The sequence below is a fragment of the Anser anser genome (assembly GCF_964211835.1).
Source record: "Anser anser genome assembly, chromosome: 7".
Taxonomy (NCBI): Eukaryota; Metazoa; Chordata; class Aves; order Anseriformes; family Anatidae; genus Anser; species Anser anser.
The window spans coordinates 11918090-11937076 of record NC_139727.1 but is presented as its reverse complement, the minus strand read 5'-3'; the positions used below and the strand labels follow the sequence as shown (position 1 = coordinate 11937076).

At 42.7% G+C, this 18987-nt stretch overlaps 1 long non-coding RNA gene across 1 annotated transcript in view; it reads right to left on the bottom strand.

Moving 5' to 3' along the window:
• LOC310902581 overlaps positions 1–18987 on the bottom strand; it is an 87164-nt gene that overhangs the window by 52136 nt on the left and 16041 nt on the right. The window lies entirely within an intron of this gene.

Here is an 18987-nt window from a genome sequence, read left to right as displayed (position 1 = left end):
CGATTCCTGCTAAGAGCAGCACTGTCAACATTTCCATCTTTTCTGCAGATTAATGACATTTCCTGAGTAGAAGAAGGGATAAAAATGTATGGACCCCTGAAACATGCTGAACGTTTTTGTTGTGACAAAAGACAAACAAAGCACTGTAAATTGGAAAACAGCTTTTAAGACATAATTTTCCTGGTAAAATTGCTTTCCTTTATGAATTATTTTTTTACAACTCTGCAATAAATGCTTCAAGAAAGGACTTTCCTACTGAGCATAAAGAAAACTTATATCCCTCTTTAACACAAATACATTGACTTTTCACTTTTATGCTCATTATCATATGCCCTCCGTTATAGGAAAAGATCCTAGCAGAGGATGCAATTAAAGGTGTAACAGATACTTCACCCCAGGTTTCCTTTTTTAATCCCAGATTTTTTTAATTTTCTGGCATTTGATTTTTAAAAAGTTTTTAAGTGGGAACATGTGGCATTGTTTTTCAGTAGTGCAGAAGGCTCTATGATATCCCAAACAGCAGCTGATGAATTTTAAAAGGTTCCTTCTGGACAAGCATCTAACACCCCGGGTGATCACCGTCTCACCCAGCCTCCTTTTCTCCAGAAAGCAGAGGGCTACGTGTGATGGATGCAGATCGTATCACAAGCTGACCAGTAGTTGTATCTCTAGCTGCTGATATTAGACAGGTCAGAATTCATGTAAAGAAAGACACGCTTGTCTGAGAGCTCTCTTTCAGAAAATAGAGATGTTCACAGAACCAAAGCAAACCTCTCAGCTTTCACCAAACAACTCCGAAGCTCCTGAAAGCCTTGCTTCTTGTTGGGAGCAGCAGTCAGATATACACGCTGATTAGTTTTTAGTAACCTGCTCAAGCTAAAGCGAGCCTAAGTATGGCACTAAAGTTCTGCCTCTGCTCTGAGCCAAATAGGAGACGACATTTCTCTTTAGTGCACATACAATATAAAGAAGTGCAGCAATAAAAAGAAACAAAATGAAACTCAGAACTGCAGTGCTCTTCATCAAAGCTCTGTCCTCTGATGGAATCAGCATTTTAGACTAAGCTTAATGAAGGCATAAATTAAGAGATAAGGGGAAATGTTAGACCAGAGCATGTGCACGTGTTCAGTGCTACCACACCAAGTCCTCGGCAAGATTTTACCATCAGTGGGATGGGAGGAGGTCGTTTTCTTTTTCTTCCACTGCCAGTTTTCCCACAGACTGCCATGAGCCTCAATGCAATCCAAGCTTTCTTCTGGGTGGATAATTGACTCTATTTTCCTGTCTTATGAAGTGAATGAGATATCAGAAGTGTTTTCAGACCATCAGCTAGAAAGGTACATTTTTGGACAGGAGCTTGCATGCTGCTTTGCACAGGAATCAGTAAAATCAAATCACATGCTGAGATGACTAGATGCTACATAGTGAGAGAAGGATAGGGGTTTTTTTTTGGGGGTGGGGGGGGTGGAAATCCTGATGAACGTTGAATGATTAATACTGTGGTGAATTTAGCAAAAAGACTTACAACCAAAGTAAATAACAATCCAGAATAACAGGTTTTGGGAAATTACTTGTCCAATAATATGGGGAATTCATCAAAGAAGGCAGTCAGACTTCCCCCAGGAAAAAAATGTAATTCCACTTAAAATTTCCATCATTAATTGCTACCTCAGGGGTAAATGTTGCCCAAACTCTTGGGAGAGCACTGCGGGCACCAAAAGCAGATCTGAACAGAAATTTCAAACGCTGGATGGTTTACCCTTCCCTGTCTTCAAAAGGGACCTGTCTTCCAAATTTGGAGGTCTTCCTGAGGTGAAAAAAAAATATCATCTTGTGGGATCTCTTTTTAAAATAATGTTTTCTACAAAAAATTATTAAAAATGAGGGAAGGAGATGGAGACATATTTGAAATGTTTAAGGGAAAACCATTTCAAACATCACTGAATAAAAAGAGAACAAGCAGGGAAGTGGGAAGAGATAAGGACAAAAGCTCTGCTTTTGTGTGTTTTTTTTTTCTCTCTAGGATGTAATTATTCTGCTGTACGTGGGAAGAACAACAGGACAGAGAAACAACACAGATAAATCCTGCACCTTTCCTCCATGCACAGAGAGGATGCTGCAGCAAGCCTCAGTTGGCAGCATAACGCCCGGCTGGGCTGCTGTGGGAAGGCCTTTATGGGATCGGTGCTGGGGTGGGCTTACGGGTAAAGGATGTGGGCACAGAGAGATGGTGTGGGCCTGTGGTGCTTGTGAGCAGAAGCATCGCTGGAGCAGCGGTGGGACGGGATCAGCCTCCCTGGTAATTAACCTTTGTGCAGCTGATGAGGCTTTTTTCCCTACAGAGGATTTTTGTGAAACTGTCCAGGCTTACTTGAGGAGTTGGAAAGGCTCCATTCAGGGAAATGTGCACAGAGGCAGCTCTGCTGCCAAACATCTGTTAATTAGCTACCATAAAAAAATAAATGCTAAAAATCAATCATCAGAAGCTAAGTTCAAAAAATGTTTCTACCAGCAAAAACAAAATAATCCTTTCCCTACACAGCTTGATATTTTAGATATTTTTCCCCTAGTCCAGTTTGAATTACATGGCTTTAGGGTAAGTTTGAGCTGTAAAGGTGCAGAACCACCCAAATTCCTCAGTTCACAAAGATCATAGGATGGGAAGAAAGGGAGGTGATCGTGCCTCTGAGCTCTTCTGTAGCACTCCCTGGGCTGGTTTCAGATCTTACACAAGTTCATCACCTGAGGGACAAACCAGAGCTGTCTCCAGCCAGAACCTCCTAAAGAAGGGGGCTCGGGGCTGAGATCAGGAGGGTGTTCGCTGCTGCCCAGACACACCCCTCCTCGTTCAGGAGCCAAAGGCGGAGGTGGGCTCCGAGACATGTCTTTCCCCTGGGAGCTTCTCTGTGATCTCTAACTGAGATTTTAAAAGAATATCACTGCTAGCTGAGCCAAGAAAGAACTCAAATTCAAAACATGCAGGGTCAGGTTCACCCATCAAGGGCATACAGATCAGTTACTTTTCCCTCCTTGGCCCTGAAAATTAGGCTGACTCCCCTCAGCCTCCTGAAAGCATCTTGCTCCTACCAGGCTAGGTACTGAAGCTTCATGCAAGATCAGGATTAGAGCCAGCAGTTTTTCTCTAAGCAGCGCTCTACCAGGGTTTGCAAATCACTTCAAGATGATGTTTTCCTGGCTGGCTCCCAGGGCCCAGAGCAGCAGCAACAGGGCAGAAGTTGCCGCGTTGTTTGCTGAGGACGCACCACGCAGGGTACCGCAACCAGGCCTCTCGCTGCTGCTAGCTACGTGCCACGTCCTCTGCGGGCATCCCCGTCCCTCCTGCGGAGCTACAGGGGGAAGGTCGGGACAGGGACCTATGGAGATGCCAGACATGGGCTTCCTCCCAAGGGCTTGGGGAAAGAGGGAGCTGGAAGTGCTGTCTTGATCCTTTTCATTGCACGCACGAGCTGGGGAAGCCAGAGGACACTGTTAATGAGGGAATCCGGGGAATTACTTCTATTCTTTATGATCTTTATTTAATGATTTAACTTCAGAGCAAAGGAAGATGGGGTAGTTTGGGAAGGTAAATCGTGGCTCAGGAAGAAATAATTAGATCAATGAGGATAGTGCAAGCCAGTCTGGGCTCACTGAAACAAAAGGGGGTGGGGGGAAGCTATTTCAATATTTCCCTCATCAAAGTTTCCTTGAAGTCCCACATTCTCACTCTTTGAAACTTGAGTCCCCCCCAAAAGAAAAGCTTTTTTGATGACAGAAAATAGTTTAATTAAAATAGGTTTAAAATGACCACCTCAGGCAGCACCTAACAGTTTGGAAGTGATGCAAATTCTGGCTCAGGCATTGTTTCCAAAAGCAGCTCTGAACTGGAAAAGCAATCAGCTTTCTTGCCAGGCTAACCTTTCCTTCTAGGGTTCATCTAGAAATAGATTTTGTAGTCTTTCCAGTTAAATGAAAACCTCTATGGAAGAGATTTTAGAGGTGAGAAAGAATGGGTTAGTGTGAAAATTTCTTGAGTGAAGACCATGACAGATGATGCAGTTCTCCCATGTGCTTTATCTGTTGTGTTCAGGCTCTGAACCTACACTCAAACAAACAAACCAACCAAAAGAAGTCAGTGCAGCTTTTAAAGATTTCTGAATAAATGCGCCTTCTCTCCTTTCCTAAACATCATACTGGATTACTTTGCACCATTTACCTTTATCTGTCACCTCCTTCCAGTACCTAAAGGGAGCCTACAAGAAAGCAGGAGAGGGACTCTTTGTCAGGGAGTGCAGTGATAGGACAATGAATAATGCTTTTAAACTAAAAGAGAGAAGATTTAGATTAGATATAAGGAAGAAATTATTTACTCAGATGGTGGTAAGGCACTGGCACAGGCTGCCCAGAGAAGCTGTGGATGCCCCAGCCCTGGAGGTGTTGAAGGCCAGGCTGGATGGGGCTTTGGGCAACTTGGGCTGGTGGGAGGTGTCCCTGTCCATGGCAGGGTGCTGGAACTGGATGGGCTGTAAGGTCCTTCCAACCCAAACCATTCTGTAGATCTATGAATCCATTAAAAATGGAAACAATGTCAGATATTTATTTGTGCATACTAACCTTTTCGGAAGTTGTTCTGATTTCTGATAAAGTGATTAGAGTTTATTCTCCAATATTGTTGTTCTAATTCATAATATCGTTGTAATATTCCATACTCTTGTTTTGGCAAATAAACTACTTTTCGAAACTGTTCAAAACCACACTATTTTTCTAAAAGGCTCAACATTGTTTTAACAGCAGGAATAAATCGAAACAACCTTTAAAGTGGAAAGTTGTGTCAATCTTAGTCCCACCAATGCGCCAGTGCTTAAGGAAAGGAACCTAGTATAACCCAGTTTTTCTGGCAGAATTAGATCAGACGAAGTTCAATAATTTAGCAGCTGACTAGGTGTATAGAAACTGCAGACTCACATGCTCAGCCCTTTGTATGCAGAGGGTGTGATAAGACTATCGTTTTGTCTATCAAAACGAGTAACAAACATGCTAATGAACAAACGGAACCTTATAAATTCATAACCTGAAACTGGAAGCAGATATGGTTAAAAAGCAGCATGCTGTTTGGGCGTGTGTCAGAGTTTTCCTCTGAATTGACTTATGGTTTTAGAAGAGAGATTTTATTTTTTATTTTTTTCCCCTCCAAAAAATTCCCTCAACAGCAGGTAGGCAGAAAATGACCAGCTAAGCTGTCAAGCCCCTGTTGGAACACATTTATTGACATTCTGCCGAACACACATTTTGTTTTGATTTTACCCATGCTGGGCTGTACAGTGGTATTCACCTCCTGTACAAGTTTCTGAAGCGGCTACAGGGCCACATGGGCCAGATCTGCAACCACCAGGCAGAGGCATCGATATTTCTCTGTTTCGATATCTCCCAGCCCCTCTGAGATGAAGGGGTCTTCCTGTCCAACACTGCCCACCTTCAACGCCCCTGACAGCGCTCTCACTGCATTTCCCATCCCCGTGCAGCTCACAGCCACAGCGGCAAGAGCAGAGCTGTACTTTCCACTGTTGCACATCGTTTATTTCCTTTTATTATTATTTTTTTTTATAGCAGCAAATCCTATGCTGCTCCAGGCATGATAATTAATGTAAGAACAGAACGGTAGCATTTGATTTTGTCATTAACCACGCTGTTTATACGTTGACGTAGGGAAATAAACAATGCATAAGCAACACTGAATCGTATGTTATTGATACATAATGTTTAATTCACTCTTTTCAAAGAATGTTTGTTTCAAATGTGCACCTTTGTGCATTGATGACTATTTATGCTTATGGATACGAAGGACAAATTATGGCAGAATGAGTGCTAGAAATCCACAGGGATAATATTGAATGATAATTTACGTGGTTGTGAGGGATTAGTTGAACTTTTCACCTACTTGGGGGCACAGGAGATTCTATTTCTGCACCACTGAAGTATAGCTCAATTACATTCAGCTGAGTACAACTAAAAGTTTTCCTGCACAGGGTTTCCCACTCATTTCTTTCCAGGACATGCAGTCCCCTCTGACAATATCTTTCTACCCGAATAATTTTCACAGCAGTGAAAAGGTTGTGCTACGCACGAGTGTACAACCCTACTACTCGAGAAATCCAGATCATTTTTCTGAACTGAAAGGTAGTTTTACTTCATGAATTAGATGGAAGAACACATTTCTACAACATGTCTCACTTGAAACTCTGCCTGACTGTGGTTTCTGTAGTTTCTCAAGAGTCAAACACATGACAGACTTGGCCCTCATCTTGAAAATATTGAAATACTCAAGTCCTTCCAAAATCTGAAATGGCACTGAAAATTTTTAAGCATTTTCAGCTCCATTTTTGATTGGATTTCAAGTCATCTATGAGTCAGCTACTGATGACAGAGGTACAGACAGATACTGCTGCATCAGGGCAGCAGAGGCTGCTGTGTCCTGATAGCAGGAAAATCCTGCAATTGGAAGAGCAAAGAAAGCATAATCAGAAGACATTAAATACACACACTATGCTAAATAAACTTAGTGTGACTGGGTTTCTTACAGTGTATAGAAAATTAATTAATAACAGATGCCCGAAGCGCAGCAAGTGTTACTTCAGCTAGGCAAGTCTTACATTAGAGGTAGCACATAATGAAAAAGCCATGTAATGGTAGAAAGAGCATAGTTATAGGTTACAGTCACGGCTGGTCTCTGATAACAATAAGATTAAATGCCAGAATTTTACAACTACATTGTTGTTGTTTCCCCAACAAAAAGAAGCTTAGGAAAATGTGGTTTCTCAGCATTTTTCAAAGTAGGTCCAATGCACCAACAAGAAACCGAGCTTCCATGTCAGGGGGAAGGGCTGGCACTTGGTGTGTGGCAATAGCAGCAGCAGGTGGCACCAACAGTGCTCACACAGTGCCCTGCTCCTGCAGTAATGAACGTGGTGTGCCAGTTTTGGGGACCGCACAGCTGCCAACCCCGCCTGCAGCCCTGGCTGTCCTGCACAGCACAGCACAGCGAAGGTCACAGTCAGCGACATCCCGATTCCAGGTCACTGTGGTGCAAAAAGCCTCCCTCCAGCAGTATATGCGTTTCACACCTAGCTGCTCCTTTTGTCAAGCTGTCATATTTAATTAAAAATGCTGACAGCCTTTAAGGATCTCAACAATGTGCAAAAAATACATAAGATCAACACTTCACACTTCTACCAGCTATTATTCTCTTCCTACAGTAATTTAATTCACTTCCTCTAGTTCTTCAGGAGCTGGGGGGCTGAGTTTTTTAAATTGTATTTTCCACTTGCTGTTCTCCAAGAGAGGCAGAACAAATACATCCTAATCAGCACCTTGAACTCCTCCATGCAGACCTGTCCTCGGGACTCTGTCCACCCAGAGAGGTTCTCCTGCTCTGCGGGCTGGCTGCTTTCTGCAGAGCATTTGTTGGGCTGGGAGGAGAGCTCATGCTATGCATTCTTACTCCCTCATCAGAGACAACATTTTTTTTTTCTTTAAATCTGCAAGTGCTTGGAGTTAAATCCAAAGGGGGCTAAGGCATCTAACTGCCTATGAGATCTTCAAGTGCCGTATCCTGCTCCTGTAGTGTTAAATCAAACACTCTGCTTCCTGCAGTTGTTCTGGATGTGCCATGAGGTGACGATCTCATCTCTGTGTGCACTCATAGACAAACACCTTCCCGTTCTTTTCCTTCAGGCACAGGAAAATCTCATTCTCTGGGAATTTTTCTCTCCCTCTCTCTCTTTTAAAGGCAGCATCAAGATGCTAACATCACTGCAAATAACGTACAAGAGAGAATTCCTCTCTGCTTTCAAGGAGTGCCATGAGACACTCATCTTTATCAACACAGTGCTATTACCATTGTATTTTTATGTCTCTCTCATTTTGGTACTTCATTTTTGCCATCTTGTGTGTAACTACAGTGTCTAATGACACCCTGAGATATTGGGTCCCAGCTGCAGCAGATGCTCGATCTATTAACTCCTCCTGTTGTGTGCCACTGAGAGCCTAGACAGACAGACAGGACGGGCTGTGAGACAGAAAGCAATAATCCCCATTTTCAGATAAAAACTAAAGGTTCAGAAAGGTACCAGCCTGCATTTAAAGCCAACAGAGATGAGCAGACACTAGAGGGAGAAAGGGCAGCTGCGGCCCCTGCTTTTGCTCTGCCAGTCTTTTCAAACTCCACTGAAGACTCTGCAGGTCTGCGGTCTTCCCCTCCTTTTCTGCTCAGATCCTTTTCCCCTCCAGCAGAGCTGGGGCTGGGACATCTCCGTGGGAGATGAAGTGCCAAGCTCAGGGATCAGCCCTGCAACAAACCCTCTCCTGAGGAGCTCCAGCACCACTCATCTCCCGGTGGCTCTGACAAGCTGCCAGCTTCTGCTGAGTGACGTGCCCAGCGTTACGCAAGGAACCAGGGACAGCATCCAAAAGAGGCCTGAGCCTCATGAACTGTGGTGAGTTTGAGACCACCCACCACTGTCTCCTGTATCTTCTCACCCATGTGCAAGCTTGTTCAAGATTCACGTGCTGAGGCTGTGAGCTTGGCTATTTACCAAGGTAAATTTATAGGGGAAAATGCATCTCAAGAGCATATGACAACGAGACTCTAAATGGAAGGAAGGTCGGACAGAAAACACTGATGCAATGGGAACATTCACTCCTGGTGTTCCTCCATGAGAAAGTTGGCAGGAAACCACACATTAACCTGAGTCTCTGGTTACAGAAGCACAAACATTTGCTGCAAAAATATGCTACCCCCACCGCCACACTTCACACCGAGGGGCGGCCGGTGAGCCGCCCACACAGCTGCACAGCCCACGGAAAGGACCAGGGCAAGCCCAGGGACCCCAGCACCTCCAGTGTGGGTGCTGTGGTCTCTGCACCCACTGCCCTGCTGCTCCTTCCCAGCACTGCCTCCGATTCTTCGATTCTCATACTTTGTATGGCTTGACTAGACTGGAATAACCTAGGGGTAAATGGACACTAAATCGACACCAACCACGGGCACAGAGATAATGCTACTTGAGTCCAGATCAGTAATTTTTAAACCAAATAACTACAGAAAAAGCTAGGTTAAAGAGGACTTTGGGATGCTCTGTACGAGTGGGGGGGCTGGGGCAGGCCAGGCTGGTTCCCTCCTCCAACTTCATCACCTTCCACTTCAGCAACTCAGACCAGTAACACCCATGGGAGCCCTATTCTGAGTCCTGGCTGCTTTGCCATGCTTCAAATCAGGTGCAAGTAATTTCTAAAGCTGCTCAAGGGAGACACTTAAAAATGACCGATATATTCAAAAATATTGCCTTTCAGCAATTCATCTTTATAAAAAACACTCATTAGAAGTGAATTTGTAGAAAATGGATTTTGCTTTGCAAATGTAATGATTCATATCATGATTAGCTGTGCATTCATCTAGTCACAGCAGAAGAACAATGTCATATTACACATCTGACCAAACACAACTAATCGGTATGGATTGATTAAAAATTGAGATAGCCACAGAGGGCTTTTTTTTTTTTTTCAAACCAATCTGTATAGTTGCATAAAAGAATAATGCAAGATGCTAGAGTGATAAAGAACATTGTGGTTTTATAATGAACACTCTAACATAGAAAACCTCATAAATTCCTCATTCTGATTTAAATATTCAGTTGTAAGAACTACTTATTCTATAAATATATCTAGTGTATATATAAAATCAGAGACAGTAAAATAGAACTGGATAGAAGGTCTAAAACTTAGGACACTTCAGAAATTATTTATATACATATATATTTAGGATAAAAAATATTGAGAAAATTTTAAAATGGACTGAAATTATTTAGTATAAATGAAGATTGTATAAAGCTGCCAGACACTGGTGCTGATTTTAAAGGTCAGGTTTTTACAAAGATGAACGTTCAAAACCTTGCATGAAGATATTCGTATTCATGAAAGAGAAGCTAACAGGAGGTCATTAATAAGGTCTTGCTTGGGACCCGAATGAACACACTTTAAAGATGTGGATAAAGGAAAAAAAAAGCATAAAGCAATAAGCTTCAGATCAGTCTGCCTGGAAATAACTTTTTATCTGAAATTTATCAGATGGTTTGTGCAAACTGATGACTGCTGCAAGGGCTTCTGAGTACCCCCAAGACCCACCTGCACTCAGAGTGGCAAATACCTTACCCAGCAGCAGAACTACCTAAAGCTGATTGAAGAACCACATCCAAAGGCAGATTAGTCCCTTGTAACCCCTGCTCAATAGAAGCAGAATTTGTTTCATTCCTAAAACACAATATATAGTCCCTTTGGCTCTATAAAGGCCCAGATCCAGCTCTCGCTAATGGCTTAAATTAATTGTGTCATAGCTGAAGTTATGCATATGTCAGAAATTAAGAAAAATGAAACTGCCGAGGCCTCTGGTGACTTGTCAAGCTCCAGGACACTTGGTGCGTGGGCACCGAAATGGGCAGTTTTTTCCAAATGCCATCTGGGCACCTCTTTTGCAGATACTCAGTTCATTCATAAAGGCTTATCCAGGTTTGGGACTTTCAAATTCAGGTGCCCACAGGTCCTAACATTTATGCAGGAGGGTCAATGAAGTGCTTCGTGTTTTGTAAAAAGGACATTATTTTCCAGGCTGCCTGCTTTAGACAGCTACAGACCTGGTGCCTGCTCTCTGCTGACTGAAGTCGGGAAGCTTGGCTGCTGTCACAGGCAGCTGCAGAGCCCAGGACGCAGGAGCTCGGTGTGGTTTGCTGTGCTTGTCACATCTGCTCCCTTATTTACCCAGGAGGAGCCAGGTAATGAAAAGCAGGTTGCTCTCAGTCATCCCAAATTTCTGGCTGCCATCGCAGGACTCCGCTGCCTGCCGAGGTGCCAGCGTTGCTGTGAGAGGCGGCTGGCAAGTGGCACCGAGCTGCGGTGGCCAACATTGTCCCATCTCCCAGGGATGGCAGTGTCTCCCTTACCGCGCCAGCCAGGCTGCTGTGGCCTGAAGGGGAGGTCCCCAGCCCTGGCTTGTTGCAAGCAGAAACCTTGGGCACCTACAGCTCCGTAGGTAGTGTTGTATTTCCTCGGGCTGGACTGCTGACAGGAATATTGTTCCAGCAAATGTCTAAGAGCCCTGTGGGCATCACGTTGGCCAGCAGCCAGTGGTTGGGTGCCGCTGGCCAACAGGATTTATAAACAAAAACTGGGAGGGGGAAATGGAACAGGGGACCTCACTCATTTTATACACTGCCACGAGACAGACTTCTGAATGAGACACTTTTCCTGCTTTTTTGGATTTCTAAAGAAAAAAGTGTCTTAAAGTACGCAGGTAGCTCACGATACACAGGACTATGTTTGGCAAGACATAAGCAAATGTTCTCAACTGTGGTCACTTAAAAAGACACATCAAAAAGATGTCCTTTCACACAAACTTTGTTCTTTTTCTTCTCCTCCTTTCTCTTCAGCAGACTGATGTGAATTGTTCCCAGAATGATTCAAGAAGTTAGGGATCACAAATGACACGACAGAAGAAATCGAAAGGTTTTCTACCTAGCCAGTGTTAGCTCTCTGCCAGATGCTTTTCAGATGTGCACGCACACGTGCATTACTCCCACTGCTTTACCCAGCTTCGTTCTTTATCAGCACATCTCAGCACCATTGTCTCTTCCCTCTCCCACATCGCAGTTCCTTCATAAAGCTCTCACAACACAATGAAATGTCACTATTTATCCAGACCCAATAATGCAGGAATACATCTCTCAGCCTGCAGAACGGGCTCTTAACTCTTCTTTTGTTTATTAATCTGCTTGAGATGCATAGTGAGAACACGTCGATACTGCTAAGGTTAACGACTGATTGATTCATAGCAAGACAGCGCCAGCATTTCCAGCCAAATGTTCCTCAGTAATTGTTGTAATGAAGGTTGCAGCGTGCTCTCAGGGTGCACAGTTCGGTACAGCACATCTCCTCGGCACACCTCCGTAGGAGGGCCATCGCTTGGGTTTCTTGCAGAGGAAGGGCAGGTGCTGGAGGGAGCAGAGATGTCTCAGCACATGGCTAATTGCCACCAGCCCAAATGGTCGGGGCCCTGAAAGCCGGCTGCTGTCCCGGACAGCCCTGGGATGCAGAGACTGGCACTCATGCCTGCCACACACAGAGGGGACGAGCACACACTTCATTTTCTCTGTGTCTTATAATAGAGATATACGCTGAGGCTAAGAAGAGCTGGCTCCACAGAAACAAAACCATTCTTCATAGCAGACTGGTGCCATTAAGAAGCATGTGGGAATTACTGGCTCTCATTCTCACTGTTCAGATAATAGGCTTTCTACAGCAGTACACTTTCACCAGATTATTGTTATTGCAGATGCTAAAACGATCACAGCAGGTCGCACAGGGGCAGGAGAAACAAGAAAGCAGTAGCTGACCAGCAGCAGGTGGCTTCGTGCCCCTCAGAAGCCCTAGCCCCGTCCCCATCACCTGGGCAGCTGAAGGGAAGCTCCCAGCAACTGGGGCAAACACCTGCTGAAGCCCATTTTCACCCACTGCCCAGGCCCACCGGTGGACACCCTGCCACAATGTCCCATTCATGCACCACAGCCCCGAGGGACACATCCTCCCTCACTGTTTCACCTTGCCTCACACCAGGCACCCTGACCCAGAGTAGATGCTGTGGGCAACATCCCCCCAGTTCCCATATACACTGCTCTAAAATCCTTAGGGACAAATATTCTTGACCCTGCCTTTTAAGATTTGGTTCTTCCAACCAGCCTGTTTTAATATCCATTTTCCCATCGTCCCCTCTCAGAGGGGGGTCCAGATTTCACTGCCTGGGTGCCACCCCACCAAATGCAAAGGAACCAAGTCATCTCAAAATCCAGCTAAAAACACTGAATAAAAAAATTCCAAATAGTACAAAATTTCTGGCTTCTCAACACAGATTGAACCATAATAAAGAATAAAAGACTTCCCAAATTGACAGAAAACTGTTTGAATCCCATACACTTTGGGTCAGATTATTTTTCATTTCAGTTCTCTGTGCTAGAGATTTTTTTTTTTCACATCTAAATAGGGGGAGTTACAAGATTTTAGACAGCAGCATGGTATTTTGTTTTAAAAATACTCTGTCCCTTCAGTAAATGAATATTTTAAGCTATGTTGCTTGTCTCAAAAAGATGAGGTCTGATAGAAAGATTTTTAACCTAAACCTTAAAAATGCAGCCACAGACAAGATTATCACAGTTCCCACCAGTGAATGACTGGCATCAAGCGAGTTGTGTGAGGACTTGCCAGATACAGGTGAAAGAAGCAGTAGCAGCTTCACAGTTGATGGTTTAAAGTCAACAGGAGGCTACATTCACCACAGGGACTTGATTTCAAAAATGACAGCACCTAAAAATAGGGCTTTGGCGGTCTCTGCTTTCCTCCACATGAACACAAGCTGAAGAAAATGTCCCAAACTCTCCCTGTCTCTAAGATCATTCATGTCTTTTAGCTGAAATCACACCTCTAAGCCAGAGAGGGATGAGATTCAAAACATATTTGCAGACTGCAGGAGCCATTTAAGTGCTGGGATATTTAATGAAAGGAGAGGATCTTGTGGCTCTTTTGCAAGAAGAACACATATTTTGTTGGGCCCTGCCCCGGAAATTTCCACGTTCACTGCTGGGAGAACTCTGCCATTACACACAAGTACGTAGGTCAATGTCACAGCAATTATGCATGTGATGAAATGCAGAAATTGAGGCACTTGCTGTCCTGCTGGCTAACTTTTGTAGGTGCCTTCAGAGTTGATGCATTCCCGAGGTTGTACAAGGCAGAGCGCACACTGCCAACAAGCACGCTCTAGCCTCATTAAAGTTGGCTCACTACAAAGCCAAATTACAATAACTTTGTGACAGGGTAGAGAAAAAAAAAAAAGCCAACAATAACCCCAAACCAAAAAAACAACACACTTGGACTTCTCTTTGTCCCCTGACAGCACTGCAGTTTGCTGGTGGGTGTTTTCAGATTTCTCTGTCCACCTCCAGATTCAGCTCACCGAGGCAGAGGAGACGCACAGCTCAGCGCACCCCCTGGGCTGATCAAAACTTTGTGTCTGGTTTAGGCAATGTAACCACGGAATAGATCAAATCTCATGTAGTTTGCCTTACCGGTTTGACAACAGGTATCCTGGAATCACTTTGTATAATTAATTTCTATCCGTTACGTTCTGCAAATTACACTTTTCAATAACAGTGCACCTGTTTATACACAGACTGTGGATAAAACAGCATCATTTTGCACAGTGTATGTGGAGTATTATCGTGACCTTCACTTACACGAAGCCAGATGCACTGTTCTTCTTCACACACAGAATCTCCCTCAATATATTTGTTTGGGAGAGATATCACTCTCACCTCATACTACTTAAAGCCCCAGAAGCAATAGTGAAATCTGTGACAAAAGAGACGCCCTAATCCCATTTTAGGCTTTAAATACAGACGTCCTCTCTGCCTCTGGAAACGTGACAAGCATCCACCCCCTTGCATTCCTGTACCTGCATGCAAGGAGGGAACGTGATCTGCTGTTTACTTCAAGGACAGAAGAGGGAATGAAATTTGGACTTCATTTAACCTGCATCCGCACACTGTGCTAAAAGAAGACTTGAGCTGTGGCTGAAAGGGGATAATTAGCAATAATTAATTTCTGCTGCAGATCATTAGCAATTTGCAACCCCTACGAGCAAATGAAAAGAAAACTATGGATCATCACACTCCTAAAATTAGCCCTAACCAAATCTCTTACACTTTTGATGGCGATTCTTCCTAAAGGGCAGAAAAGCAGCAGAAAGCCTGGTTTTTATTTGGCTTTAGAGAGTTGGGAGATTTTTCTCAGACCACATGAATGTGACCACTGATTAGTCCCATCTCTTTCCCTCCAAATCCTAATTTTTCTCATGTTAATGGAGACTTCAATAATAATTTCTTTCATATGTTACCTTGCAAAGAAAAAAGATAAATAGCATACATGAATGAAATAGGTTGCATACTATGAAATTAAATGTCACCAGTATGCCAGAAACCTCAACAAAGGGCTTTACTGCACTTCTCATTTTTCATATTGTCAAGATTCTCTTAAAATAGAGAATTTATTAAGCAAAACCTGGAGCAGGTTCTTATCAGCCTCATCTTCCCACCAAAATAAACAGCCCACATTAGAAATTGCTTTAAGGATATAATGTAAACCATAAGTCTACTTGCCTCATTCCCCAGGAACACAAACTTCCACCCGAGTCATGCCTGACATATGTTACTCATGCTGTATTCAGTGAAACTATTACTGAGGATCTATTAAAACGGATGGGTAAAGTTTAATTAGTTCAACTATAAGCAAAACACTAATTTGTGGAATAAGAAACTGAGATCCCAAGTTTCCATAGTACGGGATGTCCCCACTCTTCTTTACAAGTATTGTTTTCATTAAATTGGAACCTAGGGGGTTTACGTTTTCCTGTGGCTACTGAATGCAGGTACACAGAGGCAGGAAAAATACCATCTTTATCTCCAATAAGCGGGGCTTCCCAGACCTGTCCTGGGCTGCCTTTTGGAGTTGGTCATAACCCAAGCAGACCAGGGAGGCAAAGGGACCCCACACCCTACTGGGATCCCTCTCACCCTCCACACAGGGCAACGCGCTCCGGACACAGACTTCCCAGCTCCCCTTCCGCACGGCTGCAGTCATCAAGTCCCTCATCAAGCTAACAGGCTACCCCAGAGCCACAACAAAAACACGTATCATCTATAACAAATCTAATAATAATTAGTAAAATGATAACAGCTTCTGAAAACAGTTTTTTTTTTTTTTTTTAAACAACACAAGCTGATATTTTTGCAAAGGCTTTCAGTTAAGTACACACACATCAAGAGTTTAAGAGACTGCTAAATTTAGAAATACAATCTATTTCTGCAAGGCTCAGATTTTAGCCTCAGGTAGCACATATTCATTAACACTGGATCTCCACCCAGGAAATATAACTTGAACTAATAACCGCAGAACAGCAGACAGCACATTTTAGATTTGAGAATTCCCGATTCAAACATTGTAGGCTTTTTATTGCAGAATGAATTGGCTCCTGCAGTGCTTTGTTATTATTTATATATACATTCAATATTGATATTTATGTGGACTGTTGGTGTAACTGATTATTTATGGATGTGGTCTGAAATCCAAGACCTTTTTGGCTGAATTCCCAGTCTCCTGTATGAAATTCTCCAAGACCCATGGAAAAAAAAAAAAAAGTCCATTTAATCTATTTCGGGTTTTCTATTTGAAACAAGGATGAGAAAATAATGGAGATGATAAAGCTTCTTCAGACTTTCTTTCCTTATAGATTTACATACAATAACAGTAACCTCTTTGAGAAGGAAGCATTTTTTACAGCATAAATTTGTGCAGAACTAGCAGCCTTGGGGGGCCCAAGGATAATATTGTAACATAAATGATAATTAATTTATGTTTAACTGGAAAATATGTACTATAAATATACCCTGAGCAGTAATCAATGGGAGATCATGCTACAAATCCCCAAACCAGACATGGACCGGCTAACACAAGCAGATGTGTTGCCTGCACTTCTGTTCAGGCAGCCCGATGTGTCTGGGGAGGAAAGCTTTCTGCACAGACCCTTCTCACAGGGCAGGCAGGGAGAGGTTGCGACAGCCTGATTCACGTGGGGCGTTCCCCTGCCACATCCCTGGTTGCCCCTCTCTGCTGGAAGAGCATCTGAAACCTCCCTCTGCCCGCATTCACACTTAGGCATAGCTGTATTTCTTAAAGACTGTTTAAGAACTTAAGCTTTGCTAAAATTCACCTTTAAATTCCAGTCTCCTGACAAGAGAAGTACTAACCTACCAGTTGCTCCAGCTTTTTTTTTTTCATTGTTTTTAAACCTTCTCCTTTTCTTCCCCATTTCCTCACCCTGAGCTAGCAGAAACAGCCTCAGCAAGTACAGGAAGAAGAACATAGGAACCACAACTAGAAGATATACACATCTACCAGTGATTTTTACTCTTGATGAGATTTTTATGACATGGTATCAACACACACTATGTAAGATCAAGCACAGTACTGTTCTTCTTTCAGCATTTTCTATTGAGGATTTTTTTTTCTTTTTCTATCTCCATTTGTATGATTAATTATTACTATTATATTTGTTACTACTCTTGGCTTCAGAGGCCAAGGCAGAGTCTGTAGAAACCTATTATATGTGACGCAAATTCACAAATTAGACCACAGTGGAAAAAAAAAAAAATATATATATATATATGTATGTGTGTGGTAAACTTACAGTCAAAAAAATAAAACATCATATCTTAGGAAGTTTTACTTACTGTTCTTTTACTTCACATAATTTATAATAATATTAAAGAGAATTTCTGATAAAATTCCTATATAAACCATAAGTCAATACTTCCTTTAAAGGTTTTGACTCTCTCAGAACTTTTTCAAAAAATGATGAAGTCAATACAGATTAGCAAAGCACCTTACAGTTGGCAAGTTTTGCATATTTTGCTGGAAAAAAGTTTCATGAAAGAAGTTTCACTCAGCCCTCTGCCTACAAGAATTTTCCACTTACTTTCTGTAGGAGGGTAATACGTAGAATATACATCTAACAGAATGTATCTGTTAACGGGTCACAGCTATGGCTGAGACTGACAAAATTAGAGCAGTCTGAAATTAGATATTTCATTCTTTTTGCTTACCAGCATCTCAGTCTTCTGAGAGCGCTTCTCTGCAGCACCCACAAATTCTTTTGAGTTCCTTTGGCGGTTTTTTGTCCATTTTACTCTCTGTAAGCAGTGATGCTTTTCTCAAATATTACCTCTGCTAACGTGGCCTAAAGGTATCATTTGAATAGCGCTGAGGCCGTGCAGAAGTTGAGAATCATGAGCAGCTTCTCCTAGAGGGCTCAGAGGCCTCATATTAATTGCTTTATGAAAACACACGAACCCAAATCAATTTTATAGCTTTGAAGTCAGATTATTTGTACTAATTATTTTATGAACAATATGAAGTAACATTGATTTTATAGCTTTGCAGCCTGATTTATTTGGCCACGTGCAAGTCATCATCCAGGGTCTATGTCCTACAGACAATTGGCGCTTTGAAAGTCCTTCCTAAGCCTTCTTGCATCCCTTTCAATATGATTACTTGCGTCCCCTTGAATATGATTACAAGTGCTATGTATAACTCAATTCATTTAAGCATGATTAAAGATTAAAAAAAATTCACACATCAAAAAAAAAAACCAAAAAACTCCTGAAATAACTAAATCCACATAGGAAGGAGAGAGTACAACATATAAAAGTTAAAGTAGCAGTAACAAATACACTCCGGAAAAAGATCGCACATTACAGATCATTCTGCAATGAACAGGAGCGATAAAGGATTTCATTTCCAAATCTGGCAAAGCAGAAGTTTTCCTGAGTTTTCCACTAACGCACCGGGTACATCCCTTTTCCAAAGCTTGCTTTCCAGAGGACTCAGCCTCCAATACCCACTGCAGTCACAGCTTTTCTTCCCATGGCCTAAGCAGACTTTGGCTTCAGGCTTTGGGAACCAGGCATCGAAACTTTCAGCGATTGGCAAGGCCAGTGAAAAACAGGAAGTAAGGTCTATAGGAGTTCAATATTTTGTTTAGCATGGTTTAGATAGAGAGCATCAAACAACTTCTACTTTGCACCTCTGAGCCCAGCTATACAAACTGACAGAGGACCAAACACCTCTGTTTCAGCGTGCAGTAATAACACTTCTATCCAACCCAATTACATTTGAGAAAGGATCTCCTTGCTGCGTCCAAGTGTTAAAAAACACTAAAATGCCTCATTTCTCATCTCTCGTATCTCATTCTGGTGTAAATTAAGTGACTTTTATTGAGTTCTATCAGACTTGCAGCACTGCAATTATTAGTAATAGAGTTGTTACCATAAAATTTTG